General features: G+C 46.7%; 1 pseudogene; it reads right to left on the bottom strand.

The window, feature by feature from the left end:
* Positions 1–4,882: 4,882 nt before the first annotated feature.
* Positions 4,883–6,263, bottom strand: LOC101005720 (annotated as a pseudogene).
* Positions 6,264–11,650: the final 5,387 nt, after the last annotated feature.

Genomic DNA, 11,650 nt, shown 5'->3' with positions numbered 1-11,650 from the left:
CCTTGAGGAGAGGACCATGAATTCTGCTGTAGACCTGGAACATCAGAGGAGGGGAAAGGGCCACAGATGGACAGCATGGGGGTGAGATTGGAACCAGGGCTCAGGCAACTGAGCCATCCCTCCTCCTTTCTTCACCCCCACCCCATCCCAGGCAGGTGTGATTGTAACAGAGAGAAGCGGGCATTCCCGTGTGGCTTGTGGGCAGTGCCTATTCATTGTGAGAGTCTTTTGGGATCAGGCTGGATTTGTTTTTGCTTCATTATCCCCTACCCAGGCCTGGCACATATTAGGTGCTCAGTAAACAGAGGCACAATACTAAAGGCATACAAAAAATTGATCACTATGTCAGCTGGGAACAACCAAGCTTTTTCACCCACTTTCCTCGCTGCACACACTCAGTGTCCACTATAGTGTCAGACACAATGGAAATGCTCAATGCCTATTTGTTGATTGAAGAAAAGAAAACATTGACAGCTTTTCCAAACAGGTTTCTGTCTCACTCCAGCCTCTTGCCCATTACTCTGTTGGGGATTTGGGGATCTCTTCCTCACACCCCTTGGTCTCAGTATTCATTCAACCACATGAATAAAATTAAACTTTTATCTGTTCTGTTATGTAGGGCAAAACTACCAGCTGACTGTAATATCTTCTTACATCAGATGAGGATTTTTGGCTGGCTTATGGTCCTATCAGCTAAAGATCACCTTTCTTGGCCTCCCCTGCAGTGAGTCATGTAAAGTAAAGCTAATAAAGTAAGTTGTGCCACTTTGGGGTTATACTTTTCCCTCTGATAGAATGCAGTTGTCGTGGTAGAAGCTGGAGCAGCCATATTGAATCATGAGGTGGGAGCCATGAATAAAGATGGGGAAACCATGAAAGAGAGGGAAGCTGAAACCCTGCACTGCAGAGCCTCCTTATCTGTTCTGAATGGCTGATATTTGGACTGTTACCCAAGAAAGAAATACACTTGTCTCTCACTGGCCTTTGTCACAGCAGCCATACCTATATCTTACCTCATTTTGAATCACGCAAAAAATGGGTAGGTGGATATTTGTCCACTATGGATGTTGTGTTTGAGACCATTTGGCTTAAGACATTGGCTCCACAACTCATGCATGGGGAAGCCCCTTAAAGAGATAAAGCACTCATCCAGGGTACAGAGGAGCAGAAACTAGGCATGAAGAGAGGCTCTCAGGACTGCCAGGTGGGAAAAGGGTGCTATGGCTTGGATCTTTGTTCTCTACAAACCTCATGTTGAAATTTGATCCCCAATGTGGGAGTTGGGGACAAATGGGAGGTGTTTAGGGCATGGGGCATGCGGATGGATCTCTCCCTCCCATGGGGTGAGTTCTTGTTCTATTAGTTCCCAAGAGATCTGGTTGTTAAAAAGAGCCTGGCACCTGCCCCCACTCTTGCTTCTTTTCTGTCCATGAGATCTCTGCACACACGGGGCTCCTCTGCACCTCCCACCACAAGTGGAAGCAGCCTGAGGCCCTCACTGAATGCCCAGTCTTGAACTTCCAGCCAGCAGAATCACGAGCCAAATAAACCTCTTTTCTTTGTAAATTACCTAGCCTCAGGTATTCCTTTATAGCAACATGAAGTAGACTGAGACAAAAGGACTTCAGTATTAAGATACTAAGTATAAAAAATGGCAGTTTCCATAGGTGCCCCAGTCTAAGAGTTACATGGGCAGACATCCCAAAACACAAGTGCTACTTTGCACTGTGCTGCTTCTCCCAGGGCCCAGAGAGGTTAAGCAACTTGACCAAGGTCCCACTGGTAAGTGGCAGAGCTAGGACTTAAGTCCGGCTGTGATATGATTTGGATCTATGTCTCACCCAAATCTCATGTTGAATTGTAATCTCCAATGTTGGAAGTGGGGCTTGGTGGGAGGTGATTGGATCGGGGGGCAGTTTCTCATGAATGGGTGCTTATGAACAGCATCCCCTGGGTGCTGTTCTGATAGTGAGTGAGTGAGTGAGTGAGTGAGTGAGTGAGTGAGTGAGTGAGTTTTTGTGAGATCTGGCTGTTTAAAAGTGTGTGGCACCTCCCCCCTTTGGAGCAACAGGAACTGTCATTCATTGTTGGTGGGGATGCAATAATGGTGAAGTCACTCTGGAAGACAGCTTGGCAGTTTGTAACAAAATAAACATACTCCTACCATACAACCCAGGAATCAGGCCCGTTGGCATTTACGCAAATGAGCTAAAAACTCATGTCCACACAAAAGCCTACACATGGATGTTTATAGCAGCTTTATGCATGATTGCCAGAACTTTGGAAGCAGCCAAGATGTCCTTCAGCAGAGGAACAGATAAAAACTGAGTACATCCAGACAATGGAATATTATTCAGTGCTACAAAGAAATGAGCTATCAAGCCGTGAAAATACGTGGAGGAAACTTACGTGCATGTTAGTAAGTGAAAGAAGCCAACCTGAAAAGGCTATACTCTCTGTGATTCCAACTCTATGACATTCTGGAAAAACTATGGAGACAGCAAAAAGATCAGTGGTAGCCAGGGGTTGAGGGGAGACAGGAATAAACGGGTGGAGCACAGGGGATTTTTAGAGCAGTGCAACCTCTGTATGGCACAGTAATGGTAGATTCATGTCATTACCCTTTGGCCCAGCCTCGCAGAATGTACCTCGACTACATTCATCCACCCTAATGTATACCATGGGCTTGGGGTGATGAAGTGTCGATATAGATTCATCATCTGTAACAAATGTTCCACTCTGGAGAGGGATGTTGAGAGTGGGACAAGCTGCGTATGTTTTGGGGGAGGGCGTACAAGGGAAGCCTCTATCTTCTGTTCAATGTTGCTGTGAACCTAAAACTACTCTAAAAAGTAAAATCTATTTTGTAAAAATCTGAGGGCTTGGGTTGAGGAGTGAGGACTTATAGGGCTGTCTCCAGGCCTTTAGGATGGTCCCGGTTCTGCTCCCACAGCTCGTGAGGGATATCCCACTGTTGTACAGGAGAACCAGGTGAGGCTCACAGCAGATTTGGAGTCAGGGAGCCTGGGCTCGTCTGCTTCTGAGGGGCCGTCTGGAGCGCTCAGGGGTATAGGAGCAGTGGTCCCTGACTGGCATAAGGTTGGCATAAGCCTTCTCTGGGATATACTCAGAGCTTGGCATGTTCAAGTTGAAAATCATTCGTAGAATTTCTCAGCCGGGCACGGTAACTCACACCTGTAATGCCAGCACTTTGGGAGGCTGAGGTGGGTGGATCCTAGCTCCGGTTTCTCAGCTGAGGCACTGCTGACATTTTGGGTTACATAACTCTATGTTGTGAAATTCTGTCCTGTGCACTGTAGGATTCAGCATCTCTGGTCTCTACCCACTAGATGCCAGACACACCTTCCCTCCCTGTTGTGACAGCCCAGAATGTCTCCAGATATGGCCAAATGCCCCATTGAGAACACTGCTCTCATCACCTTCTCTTTGTACTTTCCAGATAGGGAAAACTGAGGCCTGCAGGGGCCAGGGCTTACCCAGGGTTTCACAGCACCTGAGAGCTGCCCAGGCAAGGTGGAGTTGGGGCTGCCCTGCCCATACTCCTTGGCACTCAAAAATCCAGCACACGTCCAGGCAAGCTGTGACTCTGCGCCTGTGGGCTCCATCCACCCAAGCCAGGGTGAGAAGGAGGCAGTGAATGCCCCAGGAGCACCCCCCCTAACAGTGATTGTCACGGTGGAGGATAAATGCCCCCTCTCCCTCGCCCCGAAGTGGGATTGAGCCTCAGTTGCTCATCACGTATTCTAACTTCCTTCCCTTCCTGGAACCCTCCCCAAATAAACTGTTCCCACCCACATCCTTATCTCAGGATCTGTTTCTAGGGAGCCCAAGGATTGCGTTGGATCTTGCCTGTACTTCCCACCTTCAAGATTCTCTGCACTAGATTATGATCTGGAGTCTTTCTGAGCCTGGGAAGCCAACAGACTGTGTATGTTTGTCCGGTGGCTGGAGGCCGCTGGTAGGCACCGGTGCAGCCCTGTGGATGGGGCCATCTGTACAGCATTCATTCAGATTGGTCTGGTGTTCTTTCTAATGCTAATGCCCTGCTGAATTTCTTTCTTTCTTTCTTCTTTCTTTTTTTTTTTTTTTCACCAAAATGATTTTTATTTCCAGTATTTAACTGGATATGGACACAGGCATGACACAGGTTTGGATTCATTAAGTCCTCATGCAGAATTATATTCTTCTTGATAAAGAAGCCAGTTCCATCCAGGATCCACTATCTACACACCTATGTTACAACGTTTATATCAAATCTGGTATCTGGAGAAAAGATACACATTTAATACGTTCATTTAAGTTACGTATTTTACAGAAAGATTAAAAATTCAAGACACACAAAACTCAAAAACTGCATTAAAAGTTGGAATCTAAAACTCAGATCCACCTGGAATGACTAAAGAATGGAAGTTCTGTATCCACCTGTGTTAAAACTGGTAAATGTAATGAAATTTGTTACCGATAAAACACATTCATTTATTCAATGTAAGTTATCTAATTTTAACAATATGGCACCCTAAAAACCACACGTATTTTTATGATGAGGCACTTTTGTTTGTGATGAAGCCAAAAGAACAAACTTGTTGCACACTAATGCCAGTGATTTTCTTCAGTGACTTGGGGTATATGCTATGTAGTAAGTTGCAGCAAATGCTTTCCTCATTTGTATACAACTATCCGATATATTTTTAAATACATGTATTTATTGTGTATGTATATATGTATGTATATATAAAATATGATATATTTTAAATACATGTATATACATATATAATATGTATAATATATGTATATATAATACATATATATGTATTATATAATATATAATTATATATAATACATATATAATATATATGTATTATATATACATATATATGTTCTTCTGGCCGTAGTAATCCACTGTAAAGCTATTTCACAGTGCAAAATGATGAAACCAGCCCAAATGAAGGCTGCATAGTAACAATTCTGGTACAAGAAAATATTGACAGTTCCTGGAACGTGTAGCAGTAGCTTTTTACTTGCTAGAGTGGACATACCCCCAGTTTAAAGACAGGGATGAAATTGTGATTTATTGCCTGGGGTTTCAGACAGTTTACGAGGTTGGGCATTCGCTGTGGAATTAGCATTTTTGCTCACGTTCTGGAAGCTTTCTCCATTCACTTGGTCAGGTGACTGCGGTGGTATGGAAAGAAGGGGCCTGTTTGTTGAAGCCAAGGTACTGGAAGAACCGCCTGTGTCGCACTGAAAAGCCAAAGGTGTGTCGGTCGTGGCTGTTTCTCAGGTGCTTGGGTTCTCCGTCTGGGGAGCTCCACTTTCTCCTCTGCTAAGGTCAGAGGTACTAGTGCGTAGGCGTTTCCCGGCCAGCCAGTCTGAGATGGAAAGGTCCTGGGCTGAGCATTTTGATTTTAACAGGTTCACAGCTGAAAGTTCCGATTCTGCCCGCTCTGCTCATGCACTTTCCAAAAATTCAAAACGCTGATTTCAGTAGCATCTCTGTGCCCTCCTAGAGTACGTCTGCGTGGGATGGTTTTCCTTTTAGCAGTCTCAGCATTCGCTTTGTGATTCCCTACTCCAAACATGTCATCCGCAGGGGCTCTGGGTCCCAGTTTTAACTGATCTGCTATTTTCGTTTTCCATGTAGGTTCCTGTTTTTGGATTCGCCTCTGGTGGGTGTCAGTAAACTCCCACTTGGCTTTCCTTTTTTTCACAACATCAAACGCTTTAGTTAATGAAGGTGTTTCTTTCTCGTTCTTGGCATCTCCTAGACTTCCACTGTCTGGCCTGAACCTAGCTGATTTTTTCCTGGAGAGAGTATCACATTCGAAGAGTTTATGGGAACTGAAGAGCTGTCTCCGGCTATCTAAACTTGGTGTTAAACTTCCCTCTGTGCAACTCACTTCACTTCCTTCAGAATTTCTCCGGCTGCTCTTAGTCACTTTTTGCAGTTTTCCTCAGAAAAGCCTCTCTGAAGTCAAAGCTGTGGGGAAAACGGGAAACTCGCTCTCACTGTCGGTTTCCACAGGCCGCCCTTCGCTGATGAGTTCGGTTCTCTTGGCGTCTGCCTGCTCCCCGTTGCTCTCTGCCAGGGACTGCATCTCAGGGCTCAGTCAACTGGAGTCCAGGCTAGTCAAGTACGTAGCAGACGATGTGGTGGAAAAATCTGAGGTGATGGTGCTGACATTGGCCAAAAACTCACTGTTTCGTTTCTGTGCCCTGATGAATTTCTTTTTTTCTTTTTTCTTTTTTTTTTTTTTTTTTTTTTTTTTTGAGACGGGGTCTTGCTCAGTCGCCCAGGCTGGAGTGCAGTGGCTCCATCTCCGCTCACTTGCAAGCACCACCTCCGGGGTTCACGCCATTCTCCTGCCTCAGCCTCCCAAGCAGCTGGGACTACAGGCCCCTGCCACCAAGGTATTTTTAGTAGAGACGGGGTTTCACCGTGGTCTCGATCTCCTGACCTCGTGATCCGCCCGCCTTGGCCTCCCAAAGTGTTGAGATTACAGGCATGAGCCACCGCGCCTGGCCTGAATTTCTTATAACAGTTTTATTGAGGTGTAATTCCCATACCATACAACTCATCCATTAAAAGTGTACGATTCAATGGCTTTTTTCTTTCTTTGGAGACAGAGTCTCACTCTATTACCCAGGCTGGAGTGCAGTGGTGCAATCTCAGCTCACTGCAACCTCTGCCTCCTGAGTTCAAGCGATTCTCCCACCTTGCCTCCGAGTAACTGGACCACCATGTCTGCTAACTTTTAGAATTTGTTTGTAGTGATGAGGTCTCCCTTTGTTGTCCAGACTGGTCTCGAACTCTTGGACTCAAGTGATCATTTCACCTCAGCCTCCCAAAGTGCTGGGATTACAGATATGAGCCACTGTGGCCAGCCATTGGCTTTTAGTATATAAACGAAGTTGTCCATGCTTCACCACAGTCAATTTTAGAGCATCTTTCTTTTTTCTTTTTCTTTTTAGAGAGAGAGGGTCTCACTTTGTTGACCAGGCTACAGTGCAGTGGTGTGATCACAGCTCACTGCAGCCTCCAACTCCTGGGCTCCTGCCTCAGCCTCCTGAGTAGCTGGGACTGCAGGAGTGCACCACCATGCCCAGTTACTTTTATATTTGTAGAGATGGGGGTCTCACTATGTTGCCCAGGCTGATCTCTAACTCCTGGTCTCAAGTGATCCTCCTACCTCGGCCTCCCATAGCACTGGCATTAGAAGTCACCATGCCCAGCTCCATTTGTACCTTTTGAGAAACTGGCAGTCTATTTTCCAAAGTTTCACTCTGTCAAAAAAAATATATATATACATTTTTAAACAATAGCATAACATACATAAAGTGTAAAATCATAAATCTACAACTTAATGCCTTTTCACAAACTGAACACTCCTGGAGATCCAGCATCCAGACCAAGAAACAGGATGTTTGCAACCCTCAGAAGCCCCTGTGGGGGTCAGTCCCTTCCAGCCACCCCCCCGCCAGAGGAACCATTGTTCTGCCTCCTAATAGCACAGTTTCTGTTTCCTTCCTGGATTTTAAATCTTCTCCAGGTCAGGCACAGTGCCTTACATCTGTAATCCCAGCACGTTGGGAGGCCAAAGTGGGAAGATTGCTCGAGCCCATGAGTTTGAAACCAGCCCGGGCAATAGAGTGAGACCTCATCTCTACGAAAAAATTGAAAAATTAGCTGGCTCTGGTGGTGCATGTCTATAGTCCCAGCTACTTGGGAGGCTGAGAAGGGAGGCTCACTTGAGCCCAGGAGTTCGAGGCTATAGTGAGCTATGATTATGCCACTACACTAACAGCCTAGGTGACTAAGTGAGATGCTGTCTCTAAAAATAAATAACATAATAAATACATAAATATAATAAATGAGTAAATGAGTATTCTCCATTCCTGGTGAGGGGTGGAGCCTGGCAGGAGGGCCAGGCTGAGGAATGTCAGAAGAGAAAGCTTACTCCCAGATCCTAGAAGGAGGGAGGCACCCCAGCGAAGCGTGGGGGCTGGGGCCTGTGGGGCTTCAGCTTGTGGGGCTTCCTCCTCACAGCCCCTTGTGCCTTCCCACCTGCTGGGAGTTTTAGGGGGTTTCCGGAGGTTGCAGAACCAGGAAAACATTTTCTAGAGTCCTTGACTTTGGTGTGACCACAGGCAGCCTGAAACCGAAAGCCAGGCCTTGGGACTGGGCGGCCGCTTCCCTTGGCTGGGATTCAGGCACAGGCCAGACACACAAGAGGCCTTCAGAGTCATCCTGCCGGCCATGTGACCCAACAGGCAGGGTCACGCATGTCTTTGTCTGACATCAGAACCCACCTGGAGAGCCCCTGTGTCTTAGGTGTGTCCTGAGACCTAAGCTGGAAGTTCAGAGCACATTGCCCAGAAGAAGTGAGACTTTTTCAGAATGTTTTTTATCTGGAAACAGGGTCTTGCTCTGTCACCCAGGCTGGAGTGCAGTGGCGCAATCTTGGCTCACTGCAGCCTTGACCTCCTGGGCTCGAGCAATCCTTCCACTTCTCAGTCCCACGAGTAGCTGGGACTACGGGTGTGCACCACCACATGCGGCTAATTTTTGTATTTTTTGTACAGATGGGGTTTTGCCGAGTTTCCCAGGGTGGTCTCAAACTCCTGGGCTCAACTGATCTGCCCACCTCAGCCTCCTAAAGTGCTGGATTATAGGCATGAGCCATCACACCTGGCCTTGGAATGTTTTAAGGTACAGTCATGACAAGACTCTTGCTGATGCCACGAGAAGCCCCCAGGAAGCAGGGTGTGCTGGCTAGCTTCTATTGCCTCCAGAGTGGTTCCCCTCCCTTCTCTTCCCTTCCACACCTGCTGCCTGCACAGGTGCTGACTATAAGAGCCCCAGTCAACAGGCAGCTGCAGCGCCCACCACCCACAGGCTCCCATTGGCCAGTGCGGGCCCAGACAGGAGATTGGAAGGGAGGAGAATGAGCACGCTGTTTTTATACCTCTGGCTCTGTCCATCAAAGACAAACAGAGCCCACCACTAGCTAATGCACTGAAGAAGGTTTCATTCAGTAAAAGCATTGCAACAGGGAAGAGAGACCAGCATGAACCGAACCCATTTCCCCAAAATAAAATGCTGGAGACTGGTTATTTTTTTGGAACAGGGTCTCTCTGTTGCCCATGTTGAAGTGTAGTGGCACGATCATAGCTCACTGTAGCCTCGACCTCTCAGGCTCAAGCTATCGTCAGCCACCAGAATAGCTGGGACTACAGACACACACCTCCCTCCATGTCTACTAGTTTTTAGAAGTTTTTTTATAGAGACGAGGTCTCTCTGAATTGCCCAGGCTGGTCTTGAACTCCTGGACTCAAGCCATCCTCTCACCGCGGCCTCCCAAAGTGCTGGGGCTACAGGTATGAGCCACCACCGCTGGGCGTCCCTGCCTCCATCTTCACGTGGCCTTCTCCTCTCTCTCCTGTGTCTCAAATCTCCCTCTACTTTCCTTATAGGGATACGAGTCATTGGATTTTGACCCGTGTCAAACCTAAATCAAGGATGACCTCATCTTGAGATGCTTAATGAAATCTGCAAAGATCCTATTTCGAATTAAGTTTGCTCATATATGGAGAGTTAGGACTTGAACATATCATTTTTTTTTTTTTTGTAGAAGTGAGGGCTCTTTATGTTGCCCAGGTGGGTCTTGAACTCCTGGGCTCAAGCCACCTTCCCACCTCCGCCTTTCAAAGTTCTGGAATTACAGGTGTGAGCCACTGTACCTGGCCACGGACATATCTTTTTTAGGGACACAATTTAACTCACTGCATTCTACCTGCCTCCATTTTTTCCCATCATTCTGCTTTCTATATAGGGCAACAGAAGCCTAGGTAGGTACGCAAGACTGGTGGGGCCTCTATGAATGAGTATCCAGACAACTGACTAAAAGAGTTTAGGGATTCTCTAAAAAGAGAAGCGAGAAGACAGAAGGGAAGAAGGCATCAAAGAAATAAAGCCAGAAATTTTCCTGGAACGGAAGAATACAGAGCAGTAGATGAATGGTGGTTCTTTCAATATCTTCTTCCGATGAGTGGATGGGAAGCCACCCTGATGATAACGGGTTTAGCAGTCATGTGGGATGGAAGATCGAAAGTGGTTCTTAGCCTTTCCACAAGTAACCTCTTAGTAAGTATAAACTCATACACCATCAGGAGAAGTGAGGCAATGTCGATGAGTAAAGCAGGCATGTGCAAGGCAATAAGGAGGAGTGGAAATTGTGTCCAACAATGGACACAATCCGTGATGCAAAAGGACATTCCCTTTGCATGAGTCTGCTCAGCCTACCATATTAAAGTACCATGGACTGGGTGGCTTCGGCAATAAAAATGCTATTTTCTGGCTGGGCGCGGTGGCTCATGCCTGTAATCCAGCACTTTGGAAGACTGAAGCAGGAAGATCACTTGAGGCCAGGAGTTCAAGACTAGCCTGGGCAACATAGCACATCCTCCATCTCTATTTTATTTTTTTTTTTGAGACAGAGTCTTACTCTATCGCCCAGGCTGGAGTGCAGTAGTGCGATCTCACCTCACTGCAACCCCTACCTTCTGGGTTCAAGAGATTCTCCTGCCTCAGCCTCCCGAGTAGCTGACACTACAGGCACCTGCTACCAAGCCCGGCTATTTTTTGTATTTTTAGTAGAGACAGGGTTTCACCATGTGGCCACGATGGACTCTGTCTCTTGACCTCATGATCTGTCCGCCTTGGCCTCCCAAAGTGCTGGGATTACAGGCATGAGCCACTGTGCCCGGCCCCTAATGACCTCATTTTAACCCAATGTCTTCATTGAAGAGTTGGTCTCCAAATACAGTCACATTCTGAGGTGCTAGGTTTTAGGACTTCGTATGAATAGGGATGGGGGACTCAATTCAGCCCCTAACACCCTCTGTGAAGACATTTCCCTTCACATTAAGAATAATTCATGTTGAGCCTGGGCGACATAGCAAGACCCCATCTCTACAAAAAAATATTTTAAAAATTAGCTGGGTGTGGTGGTACACACCTGTAGTCCCAGCTACTCAGGAAGCGGCAGGACGGTTTGAGCCCAGGAGTTCGAGACTGCAGTGAGCTATAATCATGCCACTGCACTCCAGCCTAGATGATGGAGTGAGACCTTGTCCCTAATAAATAAATAAATAAAAATACTTCATTTTGCATGCCAACCACACTTGTCTACTCCCCCACCCCACCACCGACACACACACACACACACACACACACACACACACAGAATGGCAGTTTGTAGGCTCCTGGCAACACGTTCGTTGAATGATGGGCAATGGATGAGGCTGGTTCCCGGATGGGTGGAATCTGGCTTTGCAAGAGTTTGGGGAATCTCTGTCCCCTGCACAGTTCAAATTTGGAGAAGCAGATTAATATATTTACTTGGAAAAGAGAACTTACCCCTGTGGTTTCTCCATCTTGGGAGGAAGTTCCATGAATAAACAACCAACTTGCTTTTGAAATACTTTCTACCCAAATACTTTGAATACTTAGAATGACCCCCTAGATGATGCCTGAGTTGGGGACAGAATTTCCAGAGCTGGGTCGGCCTAAGGCAGCCGCTCACCCCACTCGCCTTTCTTGGGTCTTCCTTGGGGTCTGAAGATGATCATG

This window comes from Papio anubis, chromosome 18, assembly GCF_008728515.1.
Source record: "Papio anubis isolate 15944 chromosome 18, Panubis1.0, whole genome shotgun sequence".
NCBI lineage: Eukaryota > Metazoa > Chordata > Mammalia > Primates > Cercopithecidae > Papio > Papio anubis.
Note: the sequence above shows the minus strand (reverse complement) of the source record. Positions and strands in the feature narration are given on the sequence as shown.